The sequence below is a fragment of the Cryptomeria japonica genome, chromosome 10 (assembly GCF_030272615.1).
Source record: "Cryptomeria japonica chromosome 10, Sugi_1.0, whole genome shotgun sequence".
Taxonomy (NCBI): domain Eukaryota; kingdom Viridiplantae; phylum Streptophyta; class Pinopsida; order Cupressales; family Cupressaceae; genus Cryptomeria; species Cryptomeria japonica.
In genome coordinates, this window is record NC_081414.1 from 764677449 (window position 1) to 764703408 (window position 25960).

General features: G+C 32.7%; 1 pseudogene; it reads left to right on the forward strand.

Moving 5' to 3' along the window:
• The first annotated feature begins 10802 nt into the window (after window positions 1-10802).
• Window positions 10803-14141, forward strand: LOC131027033 (sesquiterpene synthase Cad-like; annotated as a pseudogene).
• Window positions 14142-25960: the final 11819 nt, after the last annotated feature.

Sequence of the window (25960 nt, forward strand, 5' to 3'; positions counted from 1 at the left end):
ATCTGAAATTAATGATCCAATTTAAGCTATCAACAAGTTCAATTTTGAAAAAAATTAGGGATTTAGAAAAAATTAACCGCTAAAGTTTTTTAAATTTGCAATAAATTGAAACATGTAAATGTAAATTTGAATTTGAAATAAAAAAACACTCAAATATGAGAACATAAATCATAATTAAAGAATATTGTCTTCATGTCGGGTTCACCAAAATGTGGAGGCGGAAAAAGTGAGACCGGGTGACTAGGACCTAATCCCAATTTAGCCAACACTTTGGGAATACAATAGAACCTAGGGAGATAGCTCACTTTGGCTACTTCTTGTGAGAAAGAGAGAGCCAAGGATTATCTCTTAGGGTTTCTATTCCTCTTGTTGTATGCGATGAGAAAAATTAGGGTTTCATTGATCAACTAGGCTAGGAGATAAACAATGAAGCATATATGAATTGAAATTGAATAAACTTTCAGATTTGAAACTAAGATACTGAAAGAAAAGAAGGGGGAGGAATTTGAATGCGTACCTGATGCTGAAAAAAGATCCAAACTTACCAGGACCAGGGTGCCACACCCTTGTTCTATTTCTGCAAGCAAGAGGTTGTAACTGGCAGATTGCAATTCTAAGATCCTGAACCTGTATACTGCCAAAAATCACTATAAAGTGGAGGGACTAGGATGCCACGACCCTGTCCCAGATAAATTTGGGAAAATCTTAGACTTCTAGGCAGTGCCTGTGTCTTTTCCTGAGCTAAAACTTCTCCGAGGTACTTGTTAGGCCCAATATGGAAAGCTAATGTACTGAGAGGGGAGGGGTGAATCAGTACTTCAAATCCTTTCTTCAACAATATCTTTACTGTTATGCATAAACCAAAAATTGTTGTAACATAGCATAAAGCTAAAATAAATAAATAACAATCATACATGATTCACTCCATAACACATATATTTTGGTTACGCAGAAACTCTTGGTTAGAGAGAAAAACTGCAGTGGGGATGGCACCCACAACTTCACTACTGCAATAATAAAGGTTGCTCAGTTAGAGCTACATGTTTAGCTATTTCTGATAGCTTACCCTGTTAGGAGTATCAAGATCTGTTAGATCTACCTTGCTAAAGGATTTTACAACACTTAATCTAAATGATGCACCTAGCTAGAGGCTTCACAATTTATAGACTTTGTTAGTGTCTTTTACCCTGTTAAAGGTTTATCTTACAACTTCAAAATATTACAATAAAATCATTACAAATATTTGCAACTTCACATCTGAAATGTTATAGCAGATTCTATGTGCTCAAATAAGATTACCTTGCTTATAGCATACCTCGGTAACCCATAAAGTAACTCAGTAAACCCTTATGTTTACTCTGTTCTTTGATTGTTCTCTGAAATCCTTCTCAGTGACCTCTGTGTCTCTGTAACAGTCATAAAACTTAGTGCTTTCTTATGTATCACACATGTCTTGCTTCATACACTTATGTATATCTTTGTCTCTCACACTTTTATCCTTAATCCATGCTATATAAATAGATCTCTTATGTCGGTGATCTAATTCATTGCTTTGATCTTACAAACATGATTTATCGAATGAATAACTATACAAAATATTTCATTGGTTAAATGACCTCAAAATCATACAAAATCTTGAAGTGCAATTTCCAATGTGATAACGGTTCTATGTTCCTCAATCTTGTAACACGTTTCCATATGTGTGTCCAGGTTCAATGAATCTGGTAACATGTTTCACTTGGTGTATATCAACTCGGTGTATCATCTTTGTTGCTCGGTAGTCATAGAACATTACTCGGTAGACTGCTCGGTGTATACTGGGCTCTGTGACTACTTTGTTCTATAATCGACTGTTCTATGCATACCGACTGAATGTTTCGGTAGAGGTAACCGACTAGAGTATATAGAATGACTTTGGATATAAAATTAATGACAACTTGATAAGTAGTAACAATCTCCCCTTTTGACATTAGTTGAGATGTTTGACAAAACTACTTTCAAAGTCATAACTCAAAAATCTATATACTTACAAAATTTGACTAAACAGGCAGTCTATACATTAGTCAATGAAATAGTATATTTAGATATACTCCCCTTATCAATATACTATACAAAACTCTGAGTTTGTATGCTCGGTGATCAATATCCTGTAATCACTGTCCGGTTGTCACTACTGTTCTGCTTGATATACTCCCCCTGTATACTAAACTCCTTTTGTTTGATACTTTGATGCTTTGATGCTATATCACTCCCCCTTTTGACAAACATCAAAATTTAGTTACCATTCGGTGGTGGCAATTGGTCAAAAATGGATTTATACTTTGTTCGGGCATCCGTGAGAGCGGCAGAGAGGGCATCTTTAACACTGTCCATGAGTGAATTCTGAGCTTGAATGTTAGCTAACAGTGAAATGAGTCCATCTAAGGTGTTTCCCTCTTGTTGAGTGGATAGGGATGTAGCCTTGTTGATCTGCTCTTGGACGGATGAAAGATGAGGAATGAATAATGTCTGAAGTGTCATTATGTCCATCCTTATCTTGTGTTCTTCATTCCTAAGTTCCAATTGTTGAGCCATGAGCTGTTGTAGCTTGGTATAAAAATTCTGAATGGAATTAGGCTCAGTGGTCAACTTATTTGAGAGATCGGTGATCTCTTTCTCAATCACTTCAGTTTTATTCATGATATCTTTAATAAATAAAGAGAATGTACAGAGTTTCTGAAATAAATAAAGAATGTGCTTGAGTTGAGGGGTCAACTCAGCAATAAATTTGACAAGTTTAACTTTGCCAATAGCAATAGCCTTCTGTACCTCTTCAATCATCTTAGTAGTGAGCTCTTTGTCCTTCAATTTGCTCAAATATTATGATGCATCTACTCCAGATGTCTCTATCTTGGTTAGGAGTTCATCCAATTGAATGTGGATGGTTGCATCTTTTGTCACTGTAGCTTCAGGTAGCATATCAGTTAAGAGTGCTTTCACCTTCTGAAGTACTTTATTTTTCTTTTGAATAGCCATTTGCTTCTCCTATTCAGCTTTGGCTTTGCATAGTTCACCGAATTCAATGAGTGCTTGCCCTTTTAATTTAGATATATCTACATTTGGCAACACTATTGGTTTTTACAAATCTAATTTGAAACTATGTTTTTTCATCTTCTTTTCTTTACCTTTCACTGATTGAACTAAGACAATGGCTTGTGAGGCTTGATGACCCTCGGTAGGTTGCTCGGTAGAGGCAACACTTTGGTCGATTTCTTTAGCCTCTGAAGTGTCCTTTGGTGTCTCTGAGCTTGGTGTCTCAGTTGCAACATTTTCAGTGCTGGAAGGAGCTTGAGAGGTCTATTCTTGAGAAGTACCTTCTCCTGATGTAGACTTGTGACCTTCGGTGCCTTGTTCTGTATCCCGAGGGACCTCGATTGAAGTAGACTGAGTGACCAGAGGATAGGGCTACACTTGTTCCAAAACTGACTCACTGGATACAAGTTGGGCATAAGCATTTCCTTCTATCATTTCCTGTTCAGGTGCCTCTGTATCCATGATATCTTCATCTACTTGTATGGTGTCAGCAGGGTCCTGCTCGGTGACATCAGGATCTTGCTCGGTGACATCAACTATTTCAACTTCAGCTTGCTCACCAGCATCCTTGATGCGAAATATTTCCTGCCACTTTTCCTTGGTCTCTTTCTCTACTTCCAGATAAAGTCCATTCATCAATTTTAAAGCTTTTTGCTTGACTAGGAAGTTTTTGTGGTAGTTTGTCATATTTTCTTTGATTTCATCTACCGACATGTCTGGAAAGAGATGTACCAAACTTCTTTCTCTAATCTATTTTTCTGAGTTCATTGCATATTTCCACCTGTTATCAATATGCACATACAATTCTTTTGGAAGAGAATTAGATACTTCCAATGGGACCAATCGAAATTTCAGAAGTGTGCAGATGACAGCTTCTTCTATTTGTCTCTTTTCGGCGTCATTTCTGGATTCATACTTAACATATCTGAATGATCCAAATCCACCATATTGCTTCAGATTAGCACAAAAATTTTCAACACTATGTACATTTACCTTCTTGCTCTTGACAATCTAAAATTTACTTGCATCTTCAGATTCGGTGTCACTAGACTCTTTTGCCAAAATGAGTCTCCGAGTAGATTTCTTGTAAGTTTTTGTTACCTTTGGTGCGGCAACATTCTTTGGTTTCTTACTTGGTGATGCTACTGATGCTCTTGTGTTAGGTCGCTTTGCTGGAGGAGTCGGTGATACCTTTGATGTATCTTGTTTCTTTCTTTTCAACACTTTTCCCTTAGGCAATTCGGTGCTCAATGTTATAGCTGCCTCTTGGGCTTCAGATTCCTCCTCGGTGATGGCTATAGTGCCTTTGATAGGTGTGGAGGAAGAATCTTCTCCAAATTTCTCTGTTAATGCCTTTATCATCTTTGTTGCTTTCCTTGTAGCTTTGGGTACTACAATGCTCATTTTTACTTTTTCCTTCACTTCTTCATATGTTCCATACCTCAGCTCGGTAGCATGCCTTGGTAAAGTGAGGAATGCATCTATCTACTATTGTGTGATGTCAAAATCAATCTCATAACCCATAGGTGGCAAAGATTGAGTTCTTAGTTCCACAACATTCACATAACAACAATCAGTGTCTACTTTAAAACATATGTCATCCTTGTATTTCTCCACTAGCTTGGGTGGAATTCTATGCCTGTTATGCATCTTCTCTTGAAACTTGCTGAAGTAATCATCCATAATATCATTAAAATTATCACCTAGTCGTTTGATGTAGTCATTGATTTGATAGGTGATTGGTCGGTATAGCTCCCAGACTACTTTACTGACTGATGGAAAGAATTTCTCAAAATAGAAAAATATGCAAACTAACAGTGATCCAAACTTCAGTGTATTGGCCAAGTTGTTCTTCTTTGGCTTCCTTATGGTGTTCAGATTCTCAAACAGATTTTTCAGCAATACTTCACAAAGATCAATTTTCATTCCCTTTTTCACAATTTTGTATGCTAGGTCAACTGTTGCACAAGGTACACCATTTTCCCTTGCCGATTGGATGAAACAGTAACCTATTACTCTAATGGCAAACTTTAGTTCTGCATCAGTGACATTGTTCAATTTCAGTCCCCTGCAATCAGATTCTACTCCTGTTAAACTGATCAATTCGTTCTGTGATATCATTTTCTGAGCTTGGGCATGATCATAAATAGGGTAATTGGTGATCAAATGAATGATTTCCTTGGTGATCTTAAACGGTTGCTCTTCTAGCCACATGAAGTCATCATGAACTCTGCTTAGAACAAACTTGACCCACTGGGGTTTGAATACACGAGGATAGGTTAGGGCTTCAGTCAATCCCTTGATCTTAATGTGCTCATACTTGCTATCCATTTTACCATCGGTGCACAATTCATCATATGTGTCCTTGATTTCAACGTGACCTAGTTCTTCAACTCGACAATTGGTGAAGAATATGACATTCTCAACTAGCAAAACCTTATCCGAGATGAGTGAAAATGCAGTTTTGTCATCCGGTTCAGATGCTACTTTGGGAGTTAGAGAATATTTCAGTGAGGGCTTTTCAACATTCTTAACAACAACGGGCTCTTGGATCTTAGGTGCCATTGCAGATTTCGAATAAATTCTAACAAAAGATCCTTAGGGTTTGAAGATTTTCAAATGCTAGACGCTTTCCTCTTAGCAGATATGAAACAAAAATTCTCAACAGATGTGATCAGTAAACTAGCTTGACAATGCGTTGAGATTGATGTAAATACCTTGAATTTTGCTTTGAAGGAGGTTTGATCGCCTTGGAATCGCTTGCTCTACTCTCTTGAAAACTTGGTAAGTGTAAAATGACAGTGTAAATGCTTTAAGTACACAATATACCTTATCGAGCTTCGTGCAGGTTAGGTTAAAAACATTAAATGCACTCGGTTTCACTAAACTTTCTTTCCTTTTTTTGCGCTTTAACCGAGTAACCAGATTTCTTCATTTACCGACTTGATAGGCTTCTTGTATTCACCGACTTGACAGTCTTCCTGTGTAGTGCTCCAAAAGACTTTGATAGAATTTTAAATTTTCTAATACATCTTAGTTATGCAGATTTTGAATTAAGTATATACCAAAATAGGAACTGTTAAGATTGAACCTTGAGAGAATGCAGTCCCTTCATACCTTTACTGATTAATTTGGAATAGGTGCACCTAACTCGGTAAGTAAGGTGCTTTCTTCATTTGACACAATTTCCTTCTTTTTCCAAATCATCTAGAATTTTCTTTTTATCTCTTCAATATCTCCTTTTGGTTGATCTCTGCAATCTCCAGCCAAGTGTCCAACTTTGTGATAATGAAAACATGTCATACCGGGATTTTTCTATGATCTTCGGTTGTTCATTCCAAACCTTATAAAATAGTTGGCACTTATGTGTCCATATCTTCCACAACATTCACACTATATCCTTATATTGTAATCCCATGGTACTACAGCATATTGTCGGTAAGGATTTGTGTGAGTTCGGTAGCCTCTAGTGTTTGCTCGGTGTGCATACCACATATAGTTCTTTTGCTTAAACCAGCACTTCTAGGTACTATGTCCATATCTATTACAGTTTTTACAAAACCCTTTGAATTTTGCCTTCTAATAATTGCTAGAAGACTTTGTCCTACATTGATTAGATGTATGACCATATTTACTGCAATTGTAACAATAACCATTAGACTTTGTGACATTCGGTTGCTTACCTTTCCTGATTTGGCACAAGTTAGCAGTATGACCTTTATTTCCATAGTAGTTGCAGATAAGCTTCTTTCCTTTGATGTGCTTCTTGTTTCCAACTTGCTTTGATGATTCTCCTCTCTCGGTAGTATGAATTCCCCTCTCGGTAGAGTCTTTTCCTTTATAACCGAGTCATGCTTCTTTGTTGGGTCTTCTTGTATTCAGTTGCTCATCCAACATTTATGATGCTTCATAACTCTTCTTCAGTGTTTCCTTGGATTTCTTCTCTATCTCACTTCAAGTTTCAATGCTTGATTCTCATCATCTTTCAGATTTGCTTCATGATGTGCATAACCTAGTTGATCTGACAGATTTTGTTGAATACCAGTCATCCTTGTGATTTCATCATTCTTTTCAGATATCAATGCTTCAAGTTATTGATTTTCTCTTTCTAGATCTCTTACTTTATCCTCAGTTGTCCTCAATGCATCAATATTTTCAGTCATCTGTGTGCTGAAATGTTCATGTTCTCTTTTCATTGCTTTTAGCTGATCAGTCAGTGCTTTGTTCTTTTCTTTCAATATTCCAATCATTTCTTCAGTCTCTTCAGATATACTATTCTCAGATGATGTCTCAATTTGTTCCACCAACTCTTGAGAGTCCTGCAAATCATCATATAATCTTCTTCTAACTTTTAGAGATTTTTGCATTTGTCTTTGCATGTCTGCAATCACCTGATTAGCATGATCCAACTCTTCTTGCAGATACACAATCCTCTGAGATTGTGTATAGCCTTCCATTGATAAGATCTTTCTGTTTAGGTTGTTAAACCTTTTTCCAAGATTCAAGCTTTGATACCAATTGTTAGGCCCAACATGGAAAGCTAATGTACTAAGAGGGGTGGGGTGAATTAGTACTTCAAATCCTTTCTTCAACAATATCTTTACTGTTATGCATAAACCAAAAACTGTTGTAACATAACATAAAGCTAAAATAAATAAATAACAATCATACATGATTCACTCCATAACACATATATTTTGGTTACGCAGAAACTCTTGGTTAGAGAGAAAAACTGCGGTGGGGATGACACCCACAACTTCACTACTGCAATAATAAAGGTTGCTCGGTTAGAGCTACATGTTTAGCTATTTTTGATAGCTTACCCTATTAGGAGTATCAAGATCTGTTAGATCTACCTTGCTAAAGGATTTTACAACACTTAATCTAAATGTTGCACCTGGTTAGAGGCTTTACAATTTATAGACTTTGTTAGAGTCTTTTACCCTGTTAAAGGTTTCTCTTACAACTTCAAAATATTACAATAAAATCATTACAAATATCTGCAACTTCACATCTGAAATGTTATAGTAGATTCTATGTGCTCAAATAAGATGACCTTACTTATAGCATACCTCGGTAACCCATAAAGTAACTCGGTAAACCCTTTTGTTTACTCTGTTCTTTGATTGTTCTCTAAAATCCTTCTCGGTGACCTTTGTGTCTCTGTAACAGTCATAACACTCAGTGCTTTCTTATGTATCACACATGTCTTGCTTCATACACTTATGTATATCTTTGTCTCTCACACTTTTATCCTTAATCCATGCTGAATAAATAAATCTCTTATGTCGGTGATCTGATTCATTGCTTCGATCTTACAAACATGATTTATCGAATGAATAACTATACAAAATATTTCATTGGTTAAATGACCTCGAAATCATACAAAATCTTGAAGTGCAATTTTCAATGTGATAACGGTTCTATGTTCCTCGATCTTGTAACACGTTTCCATATGTGTGTCCAGGTTCAATGAATCTGGTAACACGTTTCACTCTGTGTATATCAACTCGGTGTATCATCTTTGTTGCTCGGTAGTCATAAAACATTACTCGGTAGACTGCTCGGTGTATACTGGGCTCTGTGACTACTTTCTTCTATAACCGACTGTTCTGTGCATACCGACTGAATGTTTCGGTAGAGGTAACTGACTAGAGTATATAGAATGACTTTGGATATAAAACTAATGGCAACTTGATAAGTAGTAACAGTACCTATTTCTGCACCTGCAACTGAAGAGAGAGGGTTTGGGTGGCTATATAAGGTTTTGCCTTAGTCAAACCCCTGTGTTGGTGATTTCCACCTCCACAAATAGTCGATAATGTACTGAAAAATGTGTGTGCCAGAACCTTGTGTGTATGCAAGATCCTAAATGAGAAAAAAACTAGAGTACTCTATGCTTTGGAGAGTAAACCCTAAATGTAAATGCTCTGAATCAAATGTGCTAAATGATCTAAATCATGAATGTAAATGTGCAATTTGGTGTAAAGAAGTGCATACAAAGACATGAAAATAACATGAAATCATACCAATCCCCAAGGGAGGGATATTTGCCACTAGATCTCCTATTACTCTTCAATGTCTTGAAGGCTCCTAATTCATGATGAATGTTGTATGAAATGCTTGATGAATGTTGTTGAATATTAAAGAATCCACATAGGCTTCTTTTTCACTACATAGAAGGCACCTTGCGCTCCAAAAACTTGCTCTTAGATTCTTAGATCTGATAGATCTTAGTTGCCTTCAAATGAAGAAAGTGAACTCTTACGTATGAAACTCTAGATCTTAATTTTCAATTAATTTCATCTTTAGGCCTACCTAGGAATTTAATTTCCCGCCAATCTTTTGGGGTTAAGCATTATAATATCATAGAATTATGCTCCCGAAATTTCGAGAAAAAAATCGAGGACCATGTGCACTTTGCACATGGTCTGACTAACGTTTCACCAATTTTTCAGGGTCATTAGGTATGATGATATTAGAGAAAATCCCAAAGTTACAACTGATTTAGAGGTGTTTTGATATGCAAAATCAGGCCTTAAAGGTAAAAATAGGACATAATTAGGGTTTATGATTAAATGATTTATTGGAGGAATAAAATAAAAAGGGGCACACTTAGGGTAAAGGGCCCAATTTTATGATGTATGAAGTGATGAAAAAAGATTTTAAATTTAATTAAATTAATTAATTAAATTCTTAAAGGGAAATTACAATTCAAGATGCCTTAAGCTAAGTGTGGAATTGAACCACCCTAGCAAAGGTGTACAATTTACGACACTATAGTAATAAATTTATAAGATACAACACAATGAATTTCACATTATCTAACCTTTGAAGATGCTTTTGTCAAGTATACATAAACATCTTTGAATGAATACAATCTACTACTCTAAAAAAATATCTTTTTTAAATTAATAAAAAAAGTTTAAACCTTAATTATCACCATGATATTAACCTAAATACAACTCAATACTTTTGCGACTCTCATATTTTTTTAATTTTAATAAAATTTGAATCCTTCTGTTTATGTCAACTCAAATCTTTAAAAGTATTTTCTAAAATCCAATCGCTTAGATTTTGTGATGGAAATTTAACCACGTCTGTAAGTAGCCGCTGGTGTAGTTATTCGACCCCATCTCAAAATCATCGTTTGGACTCAGATTTTGTGATGGAAATTTAACCACGTCTGTACATGTAATTATACCTACGTCATGTTTTGAAATAATTGAAATTTTTTTTTTCTATTGATGGGAGTTCTACTTCCGTAAATGACGGATCAATATTTGGAGTGGCCACCATATCAGATTTCTGCAAACAGACGGTGTAGATTGATTTGGGTACGAAATTACGTAGGAAAATGAAGATAAAAGATGAAACGTTTCAATTGTTGAAATTGTAAAATAGGTTGTCCAAGTAAAGTCCGAATATATCGCTGATATGTTTCAATAAAAAAATAATTTACAGAGTAGAAATTTGAAAGTATGAACTGTCTTTTGTTAATAAGTCAAATTTAGTCTATCTAGCATTTATGAGCTGTACCATTGAATCCATTGAATCCATTGAATCCAGTCATTAAGAATTACATCTCTACAAAAAATTCTAAGAGAAACATATATGATAAAAATGAATAGAAGCCTGCTTATGTCACTAATTCAAATCAGATTAGTAAAGAAATTTGTGGTATTCCCCGAATTCCTCTATTTAAGGCCTACGAGGTAAGCTGCTTCATCACACTCAATTCACTAGTTTTCTTTTCTCAGCATAAGTCTTTTATCAGTAGCTCTAATGGCTGAATCTGCTGTCCCAGTTGAAACTTGTTATGTTTCAGCAGCAACACAGGAAAATGGTGTGGTTAGAAGAATTGGAAAATACCATGCCAATGTTTGGGAGAGTGACTTTTTACGGTCTCTTTCATCGCCTTATGGAGTGAGTTCATTATTTGACAATGCCGATTTGTTTCTTTCACGGTCGATTAAGACTTCAGTTCTTTATTGTTGTAAAGAACTCTGTTATTTTAAAATACCAAATTATTTCTTTCATGGATTAGGACTTCAGATCTTTATTGTTGTATGGACTCTGAGCTAAAGGTCATATGATTTTAACAGGCAATTTCGTACGTGGAGAGGGTGGAAACTTTGGTAAAAGAGATAAAGCTGGAAGCATTTAACAGTCTTGTTGGAGAGGGAGAAGTGAGTCCCTCTTCATATGAGTTGCTGGAAAGGTTCTCCATTGTTGATGTTGTGCAACGCCTTGGAATCGATCGGTATTTTGAAAAAGAAATAAAAGTGATTTTGGATTATACATACAAGTATGTGTATACCCTTTTTTATCTTTATCTCCACCAACACATTATTGCTTAAATTTCTATGCATATATGTAATAGATTATGTTTACTAACTAAACCTATGCTATGATATTGTTATGGCAACATTAGATATTGGAGTGAAAAAGGCATTTCTTGGGGGAGAGAAAATGGCATTGTTGACCTCAACACTACTGCTTTGGGGTTTCGAATTCTTCGTTTGAATGGATACCATGTGTTTCCAAGTATGTGTTTATTTTCTATTCAAGAATTCATTTTGTTTTACAAGTCAAACAATAGATAAATATGGACATAGTTTTTGTTTTTGGAGAATTTTTTTCTTATACCATTGTGTTGTCAATCCAACAGATGTATTTGAGTACTTCAAGGATCAAAAAGGGCAATTTGTTTGTCCTTTAAAACAACCTAAAAATGAAATAAGAACCATGCTGAGTTTGTATCTAGCATCTGAGATTTCTTTTCCAGGAGAGAATATCATGAGAGAGGCTAAAGCAATTGCCTCCAAACACCTAATACAAGCACTCGAAAAGAGACATGAATTAAAAGAAAAAACCCAGATTTTAGCAGAGGTAAGCATACCAACTCTTCTTTTGTTATTTTATGCATATTCAAGGTTGTATTATGTTTTAGCAGTTCAATGATATCATAATTGTTTATTTCTCGTAGATGGAGTATGTTATGACATACCCATGGAGATGCAGAGTACCAAGGTGGGAGGCATGGAACTGTATCCACATATTTAGAGAAGACACAAATCCATGGATGTTGATGGAGGGAATCTATAAGTAAGCCCAAAAGCCCTTATTTGAAATAGATACACAATTCAACTAAGCGATCAAATCTAAATTGTCTTCATAATTCCTTCTTTCAGGATGCCAAGTGAATGGAGCAAAAAGATTTTAGAACTAGCAATATTGGATTTCAATATCTTGCAATCTCAACATTAGAATGAACTCAAACATTTGGCCCAGTAATACAACTCTATCTAAATTCTTTGTGATAGTTAATATTAAATTGTATATTATTTTTGCAAAGGAATTAATTCAACTATATTTTGTAGAAGATTTGAAAGTAATATAATTAAAAGTATAATAAAGAAAATCAGTCTACCATACATGACATACATTCTCATCAATTTTTCATCAAAATAGTGAGTGAATTTTAAAATTATTTAAAACTTGTGGTTGTTTATCCTTTAAACTAAGCTATATACTTGTGGTGATACAAATGTCTAGATGGTGGGATGATGCAATTGTGAAGCAACTAAGTTTCTTTAGGCATCGACATGTGGAATTTTATTTTTGGCATACATGTGGATTATATGAGCCTGAATATGTAGCAACAAGATTATGTTATGCCAAATTGGGCACTCTCATTACTATTGTTGATGATATTTTTGACACTTATGGAATAATTGATGAGCTTATACCCTTTAGGGAGGCTTTGATCAGGTAAGTTATGCATTACAAATTTTTATTTAGTAGCATAACCTAATTTGAAAAGAAAATTAAAAAATTAAATCATAATAATGTACAATGTGTTATCTATTTATTTTTATGTGGCTTGGTATATCAAGTTATTTACTCTAACTTCATTATGTAGTTGGGATATGTCTATGATGGATCAACTTCCAGATTACATGCAAACTACTCTTCAATTTGCCCATAAAACTTATATGGATATAGTTATTGAGGCTGAAAAGATACATGGTCCCCGTGTGCAACAATGGATGAGGGATTATGTAAGTTAGAGGTTCTAATTTGATTTAAAGTTGATGTTTATAAATCTATACATATAAATTTTATGCACTTAATTTTTCATTTAAATTGATTTAATTTTATTAGTTTTAAGGTATATTTCATATCTCATATTGCAGTGGAAGACACTAATTTGGGCAGAATTCCAAGATTCTAAATGGATTGTTGATGGCTATCATCCAACTTTGTCTGAATATTTAAAGAATTCATTGATATCTTCTGCTGTTCATGTGTCAACATTGTTTCCCATGATTTTAATGAACATTAATCTCCTAGATGATATTTTGAAGAAAGTTAATAATTTTGAAAGTAATGTAGCTTGGGCATGTCGATTAATTGATGACACCAAAGACTTTCAGGTATCTATCTACCATATTTTACAATTATGAATTTTGATCCATTATAATTTTGAATAATATGAATAAAATGTTATAACACATTTGTCTCATTCCTCTTCTTGTTAAAGATTGAACAAGAGCATGGAGAGACTACTTCATGGATAGAATGTTATGTGAGAGACAAACCTGGAACAACTAAGGAGGAGGCTTTAGATCATATAAGGATACTTATTGAATTAAACATGGAAGAATTGAACAAGCAGTGTTTATTTTATGATCATGATATACCAACTTGTTGTAAGAGGTTGTATTTTGATTCTATGTACAGATTTGTGGCTTTCATTTGGAGGGACATAGATGGGTTCTCAATATCACATGAAGGTATTAAAAATGAAATAATGAAAATTCTTATTGAGCAAGTACCTCTCTAGGAAGGGAGAGATAAAAAAACCATATTTTATTTGTTGTTCTTGTGAAATTTCACTTATCGACCCAAAATTCAATGGGTGAAAATTTTACAACTAGAGTGTATGTGAGGCCTACCCTAGCATGCAAAGATTGCATAATCTAGTGGACCAAATATGGTTTGTAAATTTAATATACCTTGGACATTTAGCTAGGAGCTTATGACCCTTCTAATATATTTTCTTATTATTAAAAGCAACAAAACAAGGGTGTTGACCCTTCTAGTATGTTATTTTTTATAATGATGTTAATTAAAATAATTTAGATTATTGTACTTGATGATGATGATATTACTAGTCGTTGGCTATGCTATATCTCATTTGATTCTCATATCATAAAGTATGCCTTGAATTGTTGTGAAGTCCACCCTTTGGTGGCCTAGACATTCTTCTTTATGACTAATATTATTTCAAAACTTTTCATTAATACTTATAATTATGATGAATAGACATGAAATTTTAGGATTAAACTATATTTTTATTGTGAAATACATGTGTACAATAAACTTAATTATGCTTGATGATGTTACTATTTTAGATGGTTAATTATTAAGAATTACTTGGTTCAAATGCTCTAATTTTTAACATGGGTTAGGCTATACTATTATTAATATCTATCAAGTGTCGATTAAATGAATGACTTTACACATTTTCTATGCTTAAAATTAATGAGAAATATATTAATTAGAAGAAAAATATGATTAATTATTATAATATTGTTTCTTTGAGCTTTTGAGTGAATTTGATTATTGAACATGTGTATTATAGTGTATTATTTTCATCTATGTCGCTTTGATTATCTTTCTCGACTATGATTATTACTTAGATATATTAACATATGAAATCAAGTGTGCAAAACAACTCCATGGCTAATGAAAGTGGAGGCCTTCATAAAACCCTAATGTGATCAAACTTGTGATGCTTGACTATAGTGGATTTTGGAGGGACTAGCATCTATATGCAATGTGAAACATTGTGAATGTTATTTGTAAATTTTGATATGTCATAGGGTTATTATGGTTAGCATGTGAGTTGAGATAACATCCTAGTTGTCCAATTTCATATTTGACCTTAAATTGATTTCTAAATTATCTTAAAATATTATTTTTATATATTTTTTGTGGTTTTCAAGGCCCTATAGTGGATACCTATAGATTAGATATCTATTTGGCCATTTATCTTGAGTCTTGGATAAAATGTGATAGGAAATGAAAAAATTAAAGTTTAGAGATGTGGGATAGTTTACTTGTCACCATTTCACCTCCATTTTCCAAATATTTTATATGATCTTAAGAAGCTGATAAGATTTCAAACCTCAGTGATAAAACCTTGTAAGATTTTTCATGGGATGAGTTCCCAAGTACACTCCATTCCCCAAGGTGTGACACATGTGTGAGGTATTTTAGTCAAACATTATTTAAGAGTGAATAATAAGGTGATGTAAGTGTCACCTTCCTATTTAATAAATCCAAATTTAAAATTCCTATTTACCATCCTTTTGTGGATGAGGAGGGAGCTTTTTCGGTTCATTTTTGTTGTGACTTGTAGTAGAAGGAAAAGAAGGAAGAGTTGCATACTCGGGATTGTGAGAACGTCTTGAATTAAGGATTTATATAAGAAAGCTCCACCAACTCTTCATCAATTTATTAGAAGCTTGAGATGTAGACCCTTAAGATCCTAAAATGTTGGCTATATTGGCTACCTAATTATGTGAGTTTTTATCCACGGAGGTTGTTGTTTATGATAATATTTATTCATTTCTTTATTATTTGGGTGTGGTTTTGTTTATTTTAACACTTATTGTGGTTAAGGGGTGGTTTGTTATAAAAATTGAGTGTTTGTGTTTTTTGAAGTATCGAGGTAAGAAGAAAAGTTCTTTCACATTTTCCCTTTATTGGATTTTGTTATAGATTCATTATGTTGGAACATGTCTAGTGTCTCCCCTTGGGATTTATTACATGGTTCAATAGCCTCTTGTGAGATCCTTAATTGGGATGGTAGTAGTTTCTTGAACAGGTGCATATTTTGCAAAAAAATGTCCATCTCAACTCCCTACAAGTCATATTAGAGTGGGGTCATAAGTTTGAATCCCATTGGGTAACACTAAGGGTAATATTGTAGGAATGCATCTAACATATCCCCTCAATATTTGTGACATGGTTTAACAACCTCTTGTGAGATCCTTAATTAGGATGTAGCAATTTCTTGAAAATGTGCATATTTGGGGTAAAATGGCCAGCTCAACTCCCTACACATTATTGTGATTGTATCCTTGGGTTTGATTTTTGTTGTGCCCTAAGAGTGAGTGTTGGGATATTTCCATGTGTGTGATCTTGGGTTTCACTAAAGGCCTTCAAGCTCAAGGGTGTCTTGTGAGAAAGCCTAAGGGTGAGAGGTGAACTTCCCCTTGGTTTTGTGGGCATGAAAATTCTTGTGTTTTGTAGACCTTCTTTGGTGGAGTTTCTTCTTTCCATGGAGATGGAATTCTCAACCTTCAAGTTTAGTTAGGAGGGTTCTTGTAAATATGTAATAATACATTTTATTTTTTGAAAGGGTATTGGGTTGTAATAGATTTTTGTAAAAAGAAAAATCTTTTTAAGTTTCAAAAGTTATTATATCAATCTTAATTTTTTAAGTTACTCATTTTATCGAAATGAGTTATTAAGAAGAAATTCATAGGTAATTCATGGAATGAATTTTAGTTCAAAATACATATAGATTCTAATACTTAATCACTATCATGCACAACTTGTCATTTTTATCTTGATTCTTTAAAATAGAAGGAAAAATATATAATAAAGTAAACAAAACAAAATAAAATATACATCATCCTTGAATAGATAGATAAGCAACCTTACAAAGATTCAAATTAGATTTAACGGGATTTTTATCTCTTAAAATAAATATATATAGGCAAATAATTATACCTACACGTAGGTGTAGAAGTTTCTTGGTTTTTTAAAAGTTTAAAAGATTTTGCAAATTTATTCATGCTTATTTGTCATAGACTCAAAATTTTCAAACCTCTACATTAACAAAAAAAAATTAAAAATCTAACTATCCAACTATACTTCTATATTTATTTGTTTAAATATAAATATCCTTTTTCCTCATATGAATAGATATTATGAAAATGAAAATTAAAAAAATATGTAACTATTTAACTATATATATTAATAATATTAAACAATTTTGAAAATGGAGTTGACCCCGCGGTGCACCAATAAAAAATGTTGGAGTGATTACACTGCCACGATAGGTTGAACCCTTGGAGGGATGGAGGATATAAGGAAAGAAATGAAGAACAAGAGAAAAACAATGGTTGTGTTGGTAAAAAGACTTGGCGATGATAGCATGGTTGTGCTTGAAGCCAACGAAGGTAGTAAAGAAGATGAAGGTAGTGGAGACTAATGATGGCAATAGTAACAATGAAAATGGAGCCAATAGACAATGTGGTGGACAATCGAGTTGATGATGGTGGTGGAGGAGAAGATGCTGGTGACCATGCCGGGGGAGACAATAGTGGTGGTTGAGGAGGAGGAGGAGGACATGCATTAATACTAGAGATGAGGCCCCCTGCTTGTGGTCTCACCTAGAGCTAGGGCCAAGGTAAAAATCCTAGCACTTCACTGATCAAAAAAATAAACTACTTTGAAAATAATTTTGGGCGAAAACCATAATTATGTTGTGGTATGACATGGAAGTGATACTCCACTCCCCACAAATTGTGGTCTATGAAGTGTGGAGGGTTCGCCCCACCCTCTCTCTTAGCATGAGGCATGACCTCCCATAGCGATCATCATCCTTGCTCACCTTATTCTATCACAATTCATTAGTATAAAAAAATGTTTGTTAATTAAAAGATTTATCAAAGAGTTTCAAAATCCCTCACTATCAGGATAATTGGTATTCAAGTTTTTCCTCCTTTACCTTTATATTGGTAAAAGTCTTGAATCTAGTTATTTAAATAAAATATTATATTATTAAACATGGTATATTTTTCTCTTAGTGAGTGCTGATGTTTTCAACTAATTGTCTAATGACCTCTATAAAGTAGCTACCTTTAGTCTTTGAGTTTCTCATATTAGTGGAAAAAAAACAAGAGACAATAAATTGTTATCCTCTATACTTTAGACTCTACTAGACTTACAGGACATGCCTTATCATAACATCTAAAATATTAGCTCTTATGCACTAAGATATTGATTAAATCAAATATTTTCTCACAACTTTTCTAAGTTTTGAATGATTTGTATACTAGTTTAGCTAGATCTTTTAAAATTTATTCACTTTAACACCTTGAGAACATGGATCATCTTGAATACATTAAAGAAAATAAAATGTTATTTTAATTTTATTTTAGTGTTTTTAAAATCTAGGTTTTAGACTAGGATAGAACTATTTAAGATATCATTTATTTACAATGATATGTCCAAAAAAGGTTATACTCTGCAACTCTTCTTATTGATCCCTAAACACAATACATGTTCCCCCATATCTCATTTAAAAAATATTTAATCCATTATTTGAATAGAATTCGTAAACAAGATACACCATATATAGAAAATATATAGTAATAAGCTCAAAAACCCTTGATTTCTTTACATAATAATTTACAAAAATGCATACATTCAAAGAGCCAAATATAGAGAACATGCGTGCATAAAAGTGCATTTCATATTAGCTTCAACCTAAACAGAAAATTGCAAAATTTATTATGCAACAATGAACAATACTTCTCTTTATTAAATATCTCCAAAAATAACAAAACTTCTAACTAGATTGTATTTTAATATTTCTTTAAAATTTCTATAGGGTCGGTGCAAGAAGATGAGTCCACTTTTTGGCCAAAAAGTGGAAGTGTTTTCTCTAATTTTTCAGGTTTTGTCTCATTTGAGCTTAAATTTTGAAACACTTAGAGATTGAATCTTGGAAAAAGTCAATATTATAAAAGATAACGCTCTGAGTCTACTTTCCAAATATGTAATTTATTTTAATACCCACATAATAAAAAATAACTTTTTGAATGGATTTCTAAAAACTATGTTTTAAAAATGTATGTTTCAGGACCATACCATGCATGTGTACGACCCACACGTTTTGACACAATTAAAATTATTTGCTCAAACCGTTTTGGGAAATGTTTGTAACACACTGAAAATTGATGACCATATTTTTTTATTTTTATTTTTAAATATTTTTTTTAATTGATTTTTTAATGACCGTAATTATCTTTTTAAAAATTTGATGTGTACGACCCACATATTTTGACGTAAACTTAACATTTTTCATTTTTTTTTAAAATAGAAAATAATTTTGTGTAGATTGATGACATATTATTTATTTTTTAAAATTCATTAAGATAAAAAAAAGTTATTAAATTAACAAAATTAGTTAATATTTCAAGTTTATGGACTCGATTTAGTATAAATTAAATGAAAAATAGTCAAAATAATCATTTTTAAAAAAAAATTACATATTTAGAATCTAGACAGTATAATATGAAATGGGTTTTAATTTCATATAAAAATTCTCTAATTAGAGGCACTTAAACTATTTCAGAAGTTCATATTTGTGCTTTCGTTCATGGAGATTTGAATTTGCAGGTCCATGTCTCAAGTGTGGCCATCCCAAGCCTATTTCAGACCTAATCCTGAGGCAAGTGGCGGGTTGTGAAATCAACTTCCACATAACGGGCCATCGTTTTGAAAACAGGGGCTCGTTCCTAAAATTACCATTTTGTCCAAAAATGACAAAATGCGCCCAAAAAAATGGGTAAAATTGGATTTAAAAACGGGGGCCCATTTTCTAAAAATGGGACCCCATTTCATTTTCAAGCGGGCCCTCATTTGAGAACAAAATGGGGGCCCGTTTAGTTTCACCTCGGGCCCCCGTTACTTTATGCCTCTGGGACCTGAAGCAAAGACATGTCCCTGTTTCTAAGAGCATGTTTTCCAACGCGTGGACTTCCACCAATTTGTGACCCATTACCTTGCACTTACCTTATAGCTCATCCCTATTACAACATTACAAGTTCCTTTTTGTAGAAAGGACAACAACATGTTAGCCTAGGACCTAATAATAACTTTTTGTTACAATATTTTGACTTTTATGTTACAAATAAGATTTGTGAACTTGTGTCCATCATAATATTTGACATTACATTTTAAAATATATATCATTAATCACATGTATGTTAATGAAGAACTCCAATCCTGGTGCTTGAACCATTTACATGAGCCAAGAATGTTGCACTGCTACAAAATTATCAAAGTAGCTCATTCTGTTGAGCAAGATTTTATCTGATAAAATATGGTGATCGATTGAAATTTAAATATGCCTAGTGACCCTATTTTTTCTCCCATGCTAGATATGTATTTTTTAATGGCCATTGGAACTCCTAAATTTTGATGATCCTCTCATTATGACCGATGTATTTTGCATCCAAAATTGTGCTTGTTTCCCTACTAAAACTATCACAAATCATCTATAGGCCATTCCTTTCATCCAATTTTGTGTTGAACAATCTCATATTTAGTTCATTACCCACACAAATTAAGGGTACTACATTAGGGCCTACATTGCTAAATTTACATTCCATTGCTCTAGGGTTTTTCTTGACCCTTATCATCCTTGATGTTAGGCATCATCTTCTTCTCCATTGATTCAATAAATGCGAGGTTCTCACTCAACTGGTCATCAACTTTTAGTATATAGGAAAACACTTCCTCCATGACCTCCATCATTTCACTAGTACCCTTTATCTATGCAAGTCTGTTAGGCCCATAATTTCATAGCTCTCCTTTATCAAATATGTTAATTGTAAGTTTTGATATGTCAAAAGATTATTAGGGTTAATATCTGAGTTGAGTTTACATCCTAGTTGTCCAATTTCAGATTTGACCTTTGATTTATTTCTAAACTATCTTAGAATATAATTTTTCTATTCTTTTTTGTGGGTTTTAAGGCCCTAGAGTGGATACCTATAGATTAGATATATATTTGACCATTTATCTTGAGATTTGGATAAGATGTGATATCAAATAAAAAGTTTGAGGTTTGGATATATGGGATGTTTGACTTATCACCATCTCATCTCCATTCTCCAAATCTCATTTGTGAGCTTGAGAGTCCAAAAGATTTCATAAATGTGAGAAAACCTTGTAATACTTTTCATGGGATGAGTGTCCAAGTGCACCCAACTCCCCAAGAGATGACACATATGAGCACTTTTAGGGAGATGTTATTTAATAGTGAATGAGAAGGTAACAAGTGTCACCTTCCCATTTAAGGATTTCAAAATTCAAATCTATTTACCATCCTTTTGTAAATGAAGAGGGGGTTATTTTTTGGTTCTTGTGACTTGTAGTAGAAAGAAAATAAGAAATAGTTGCATACTTGGTCTTGTGAGAATATCTTGGAGTAAGGCTTTATAAGAAAGCTCCACCAACTCTTCATCAATTTATTAGAAGCTTGAGAAGTAGATCCTCAAGATCCTAAAAATGTTGGCTATATTAGCTAACTAGTAATGTGAGTTCTTATAGAGGTTCTTGGTTATGAGAATATTTATTGGTTTCATGATTATGTGGGTGTATTTTTTGTCTTGTTAGAAACTTATTGTTGTTAATTCATGGTTTTTTTTGGTTTTTTTAATTGGTAATAGGCCGAAGCTGCAGTATTTTGAATTATTATTATTATTATTATTATTATTATTATTATTATTATTATTATTATTATTGTTATGTTTGATTAGATTGACCCTAGACCTTCCCCATTTTTATGGAAGGCCAAGAGTCACAACTTAGAATTCATTTTAGATGTCCCTATTGGGAGTTGAACTTGGGTCTCCACAGTGAGAACCTAGTGTTTTAACCAGTTAAGCTCAACCCCTTGGACTTAAGTTGTGGTTTGTTATAAAAGTTTATATTGTTTTTTTTTATGAAGTATTGGGGTGCTAAGAGAAGTGATTTCATATTTTCTCCTTATTGGATCTTGTTATAGATTCATTATTGTGATTTAATCATTGGGATTGAGTTTGGTTGTAGCTTAAGAGTGATTGTTGGTCTATTCCATGTGTGTGTGATCTTGAGTTTCTCTAAAGGCTTTCAAGATCAAGGGTGTCTTGTGAGATGATCTTCCCTTGTTCTTGTGAGAGATGGAGTTTCTTGTGTTTTGTAGTTTCTTTGGTAGAGTTTCTTCTTGTCATGAAGATGGAATTCTTCACTTCAAGTTGAGTGAGGAGTGTTCTTGTAAATATGTAATCTTACCTATGGTGAATCTCTTTTATTTTTAAAAAAGGGACCAAGTTGTAATAGTTTTTTGTAAAATGTAAAAGCTCAATCTTATGTTTCAAATGTTGTTATTTCAATCTTTATTTTTAAGTTACTCATTTTATGAAAATGAGTTATTGAATATAAATTAATAGGTAATTCATCAAATGATTTTTAGTCCAAAATATATATAGATGCTAATATTTTCTCATTATCATGCACAAGTTGTTATTTTAATCTTGATTCTTTAAAATATAAAAAAAATAAAAATTATATATATAATAAAGAAAAAAATTAAATGCGTTCATCCTTGAATAAATAGATATAAGTAACCTTCTAACGCTTTAATTTAGATTTCACAACATTTTTATTTCTTAAAACAAATATATATAGGCAAATAATTATACTTGGATGTAGGTGAAGGAGATTCTTGGTTTTCTAAAAGATTAAAAGATTTTGCAAATGTATTCATGCTTATTTGTTATAAACTCATCATTTTCACACCTTTAAAATTAAAATTTAGTAAACAATGAAAAATATAGCTATCCAAATGTACTTTTATATTTATTTGTTAAAATGTTATCCTTTTTTCTCATATAACATATATTAGAAAATTAAGTGTATAAACTTTAGCACTAGTAGCTTGTAGATCTCTAATCCCTATGACAGATGAGACCAAGAAAAAATCGAGTTGATGATAAAAACATAGGAGATCTAGATTGAAATATAATAATTTTTTGCAATGATATAATAAGATATTAGATCGATATCATGTCCTCCATATCACATTAAGATGTTAGCTTCAAATTCCAAGTTTGCAAGTTTCAAGTTTTAAAGTGTGGTTGTCTTGGAAGCTTGATATTTTGAAAGTTTAGTTTTAATTATAATGTTTATTGGATGATTTATTTTGGAAAGAGATACAAACAACAAGATAGATGGCGATTCATTTAAATAATGGAAAGACACCAAGCACAATAACAACTCTAGATAAAAGATTTGCTTGTTGTGTTTGTTTTTGAGTTTTGTGATTTAAAATATACAAAAACACACAACAAATTAATAAAAAACACAATTTATTTATGTCTCAATTTGGACAAGTTTCCCCCACTAATTTCAAGTGGGGAAGGTGATGTAAACACTAAAACATGCAAGACACATGAACACGACTACTCAAATGGGTTTATAAATCCTTGTATGGGCAAGGAATCACAAGAAAAGATGGTCAAAAGTTTCAACAATACTTTATAAATTCAACTAGGGTTATCCTTTGTATACATTAAGGGTACGTGAGGTTCAATTTGGTAGATGAAAGAGAGAACTAGAAAATAGTTGGGAGGAGAGAATAACCCACTCTCCACCTTCTCATTTCTAACCTATATAAAGTTATTAGAGACTTAGCCCAAATTGATCTAATATTCCACTTTCAAGAGGTGTATTTTTCAATTTTCTCCATGCACTTTATAATTTTTCAGAACATGGGAGTTAAGTATGTGCCCTAGAGTTATCACTTCTTTAGGAAGGCCTCTTAAAAAAAATCAAGATCACTCTTTTCCCTCAAGATCACCCTAGGACATGAGAGGAGAGCATACATAATTATACCTTGGGATTTAAAGACACTTATTTATTTTAGACCCCTAATTCAAATGTGTAGGATTAATTTTAAGCCTAATTTCAATATGAGAAAGACACACCAAGGAGGATAGTCTAAAGTAAGCAATAATTCTATGTTGAATAGAAAATATTATGATAACTTGTAATGTACAAACGAGAGAGGGGTTTAGAACAATTGCACCTAGATTTAACACTTCCATTTTTTTAAACCCTTGATCTAATATGAAGAGTTCCAAGTTATCCTTTAATGACCTCAAATCTTGAAGCTTGATCTTTGCACACAAAAACCAACAAACAATCCTAGAAAAGAAAAAAAAGATCAATTATTTATGTTCCTCAATATTCCTCTATGGCATAAGAGGAGAGAATACATAAGTAGATCTTAGGGGTTAAAATACAATGGTTTGTTTTAGATCCCAAATCTAAATGTGAATGGTTGATTCTAAGTCAAATTTCAAGTGTATGACAACATGCCAAACATGATAGTCTAACAAAAAATAAATGGATTCCTTATCATTTTAAAAATGATAATTTAACTCTTTCAAGAATCAGTAATTTTATGATGCAACAAAATAGATGCAAAAAAAATGTATGCCCATCACAAGATTAATATTTTATTTTTTATTTTTCCTTTGGCATAGTCAAACTAGATCTAATTATTTTGTAATATTTTTACCCCAAAAATAAAAATGTAAATAAAATAGCCATATTTAATTTCTAATATATTTCCAAAAATGTAATTTAAAAAAAAATCTTAGTTTGCACCCTAGAAAGTAGATTTGTGAAAAAATCCCAATTGAAAAATATCTAATATTTTAGTTAATTATTTGGCTTTAAAAATAAAAATGTAAAGAACATACCCCCTCTAAATTTTGAGATATTTCTAGAAATGAGAAAAAATCCAAAACATGAAACTAATTTGTGAACAAGAAATTAGTTTATGAATAAATATAAAATCATCATAACTCACTCAAAATTCAAGATCTAAAGTTTTTTTATTGTAGGTTCTTGACATGTGATCCCCAACCATTAGTAAAAACATTATAGAAAAATTCATATCTATTTGTGAGATATGATAAAAGCTTTAAAACCTTAGGGTTTTATCTTCAACTTTGTCTGCACAAGGTTAGTCTTGAAACTTTTTGAACAAAAGAAGAAAAAACACCTCTATAGTTATGTTAATGATAAGATCCTTGAAAATGATCGTCTTCATCTAGGTCTTCATGAGAGTGTTCTTATGGATGTGATGGATCATTTTTCTACTTTGCACCTCCTTTTAACCACCTAAAACTGGGTATGTATGTTCCTATCAATTATCTTCCTCCTCCAAACATTGATAGTTATAATGCTAGTTGTTGATTGTATGGTTGTTGGTTTCTCTTTTGAATTTTTTTGTCATGATTCTTAGTTCCCTTTGCTAATATATTAGGCATGGGTGTGTTTTTGTTAACAATCCTATTGTTCTTCTATATTGAACCAAGGGTTGTTTCCATAGATGTAACTTCTATGTTTTTTGAATATGTACATAGTGACATTGTCACTTTTTATCAAGAAAAAAAAAGGTTAGAAAATCCTCCAAAAATATAGATCATATAAGGATGTAGCTCCCACCACGCATGCCAAGATGTAAAGGGTAAAAAATATGAATCATGTAAAATAGGAACAATTTGTAATGTAAAATCCAAATTCACACTCACACTCTCTCAACAAAGCCTAAGACCTATGCATAAATCAAATGATAAACAATAATGCCATAGCAAAGAACTTATATTGCTTCATTGTTTCTTTGATATTTTTTGAATGCTTGATATGTGAGTTTCTCTCAAAAAATTAGCATAACCACAATTTGATAACAGGATGATATATTTATGCTTGATGCTTGATTCTTTGCAAATGATAGGATTCTTGATAGTGGATAACAACAATTATGCTCTTGACAATAATTTAGGAGAAAATGAATGACTGAAGGGTTTTAATTATATGCTTTACTTAACATTTGATCATATAGTAGGGATTAATTAGAATGATCAATAAATGAGGAAATTTGAGAGAGGGTAGAACCAAAAATTAGCACATGGATTGATGAGGTGGATGAATTAAAAAGAATTAAATGTATAAAGAGAAT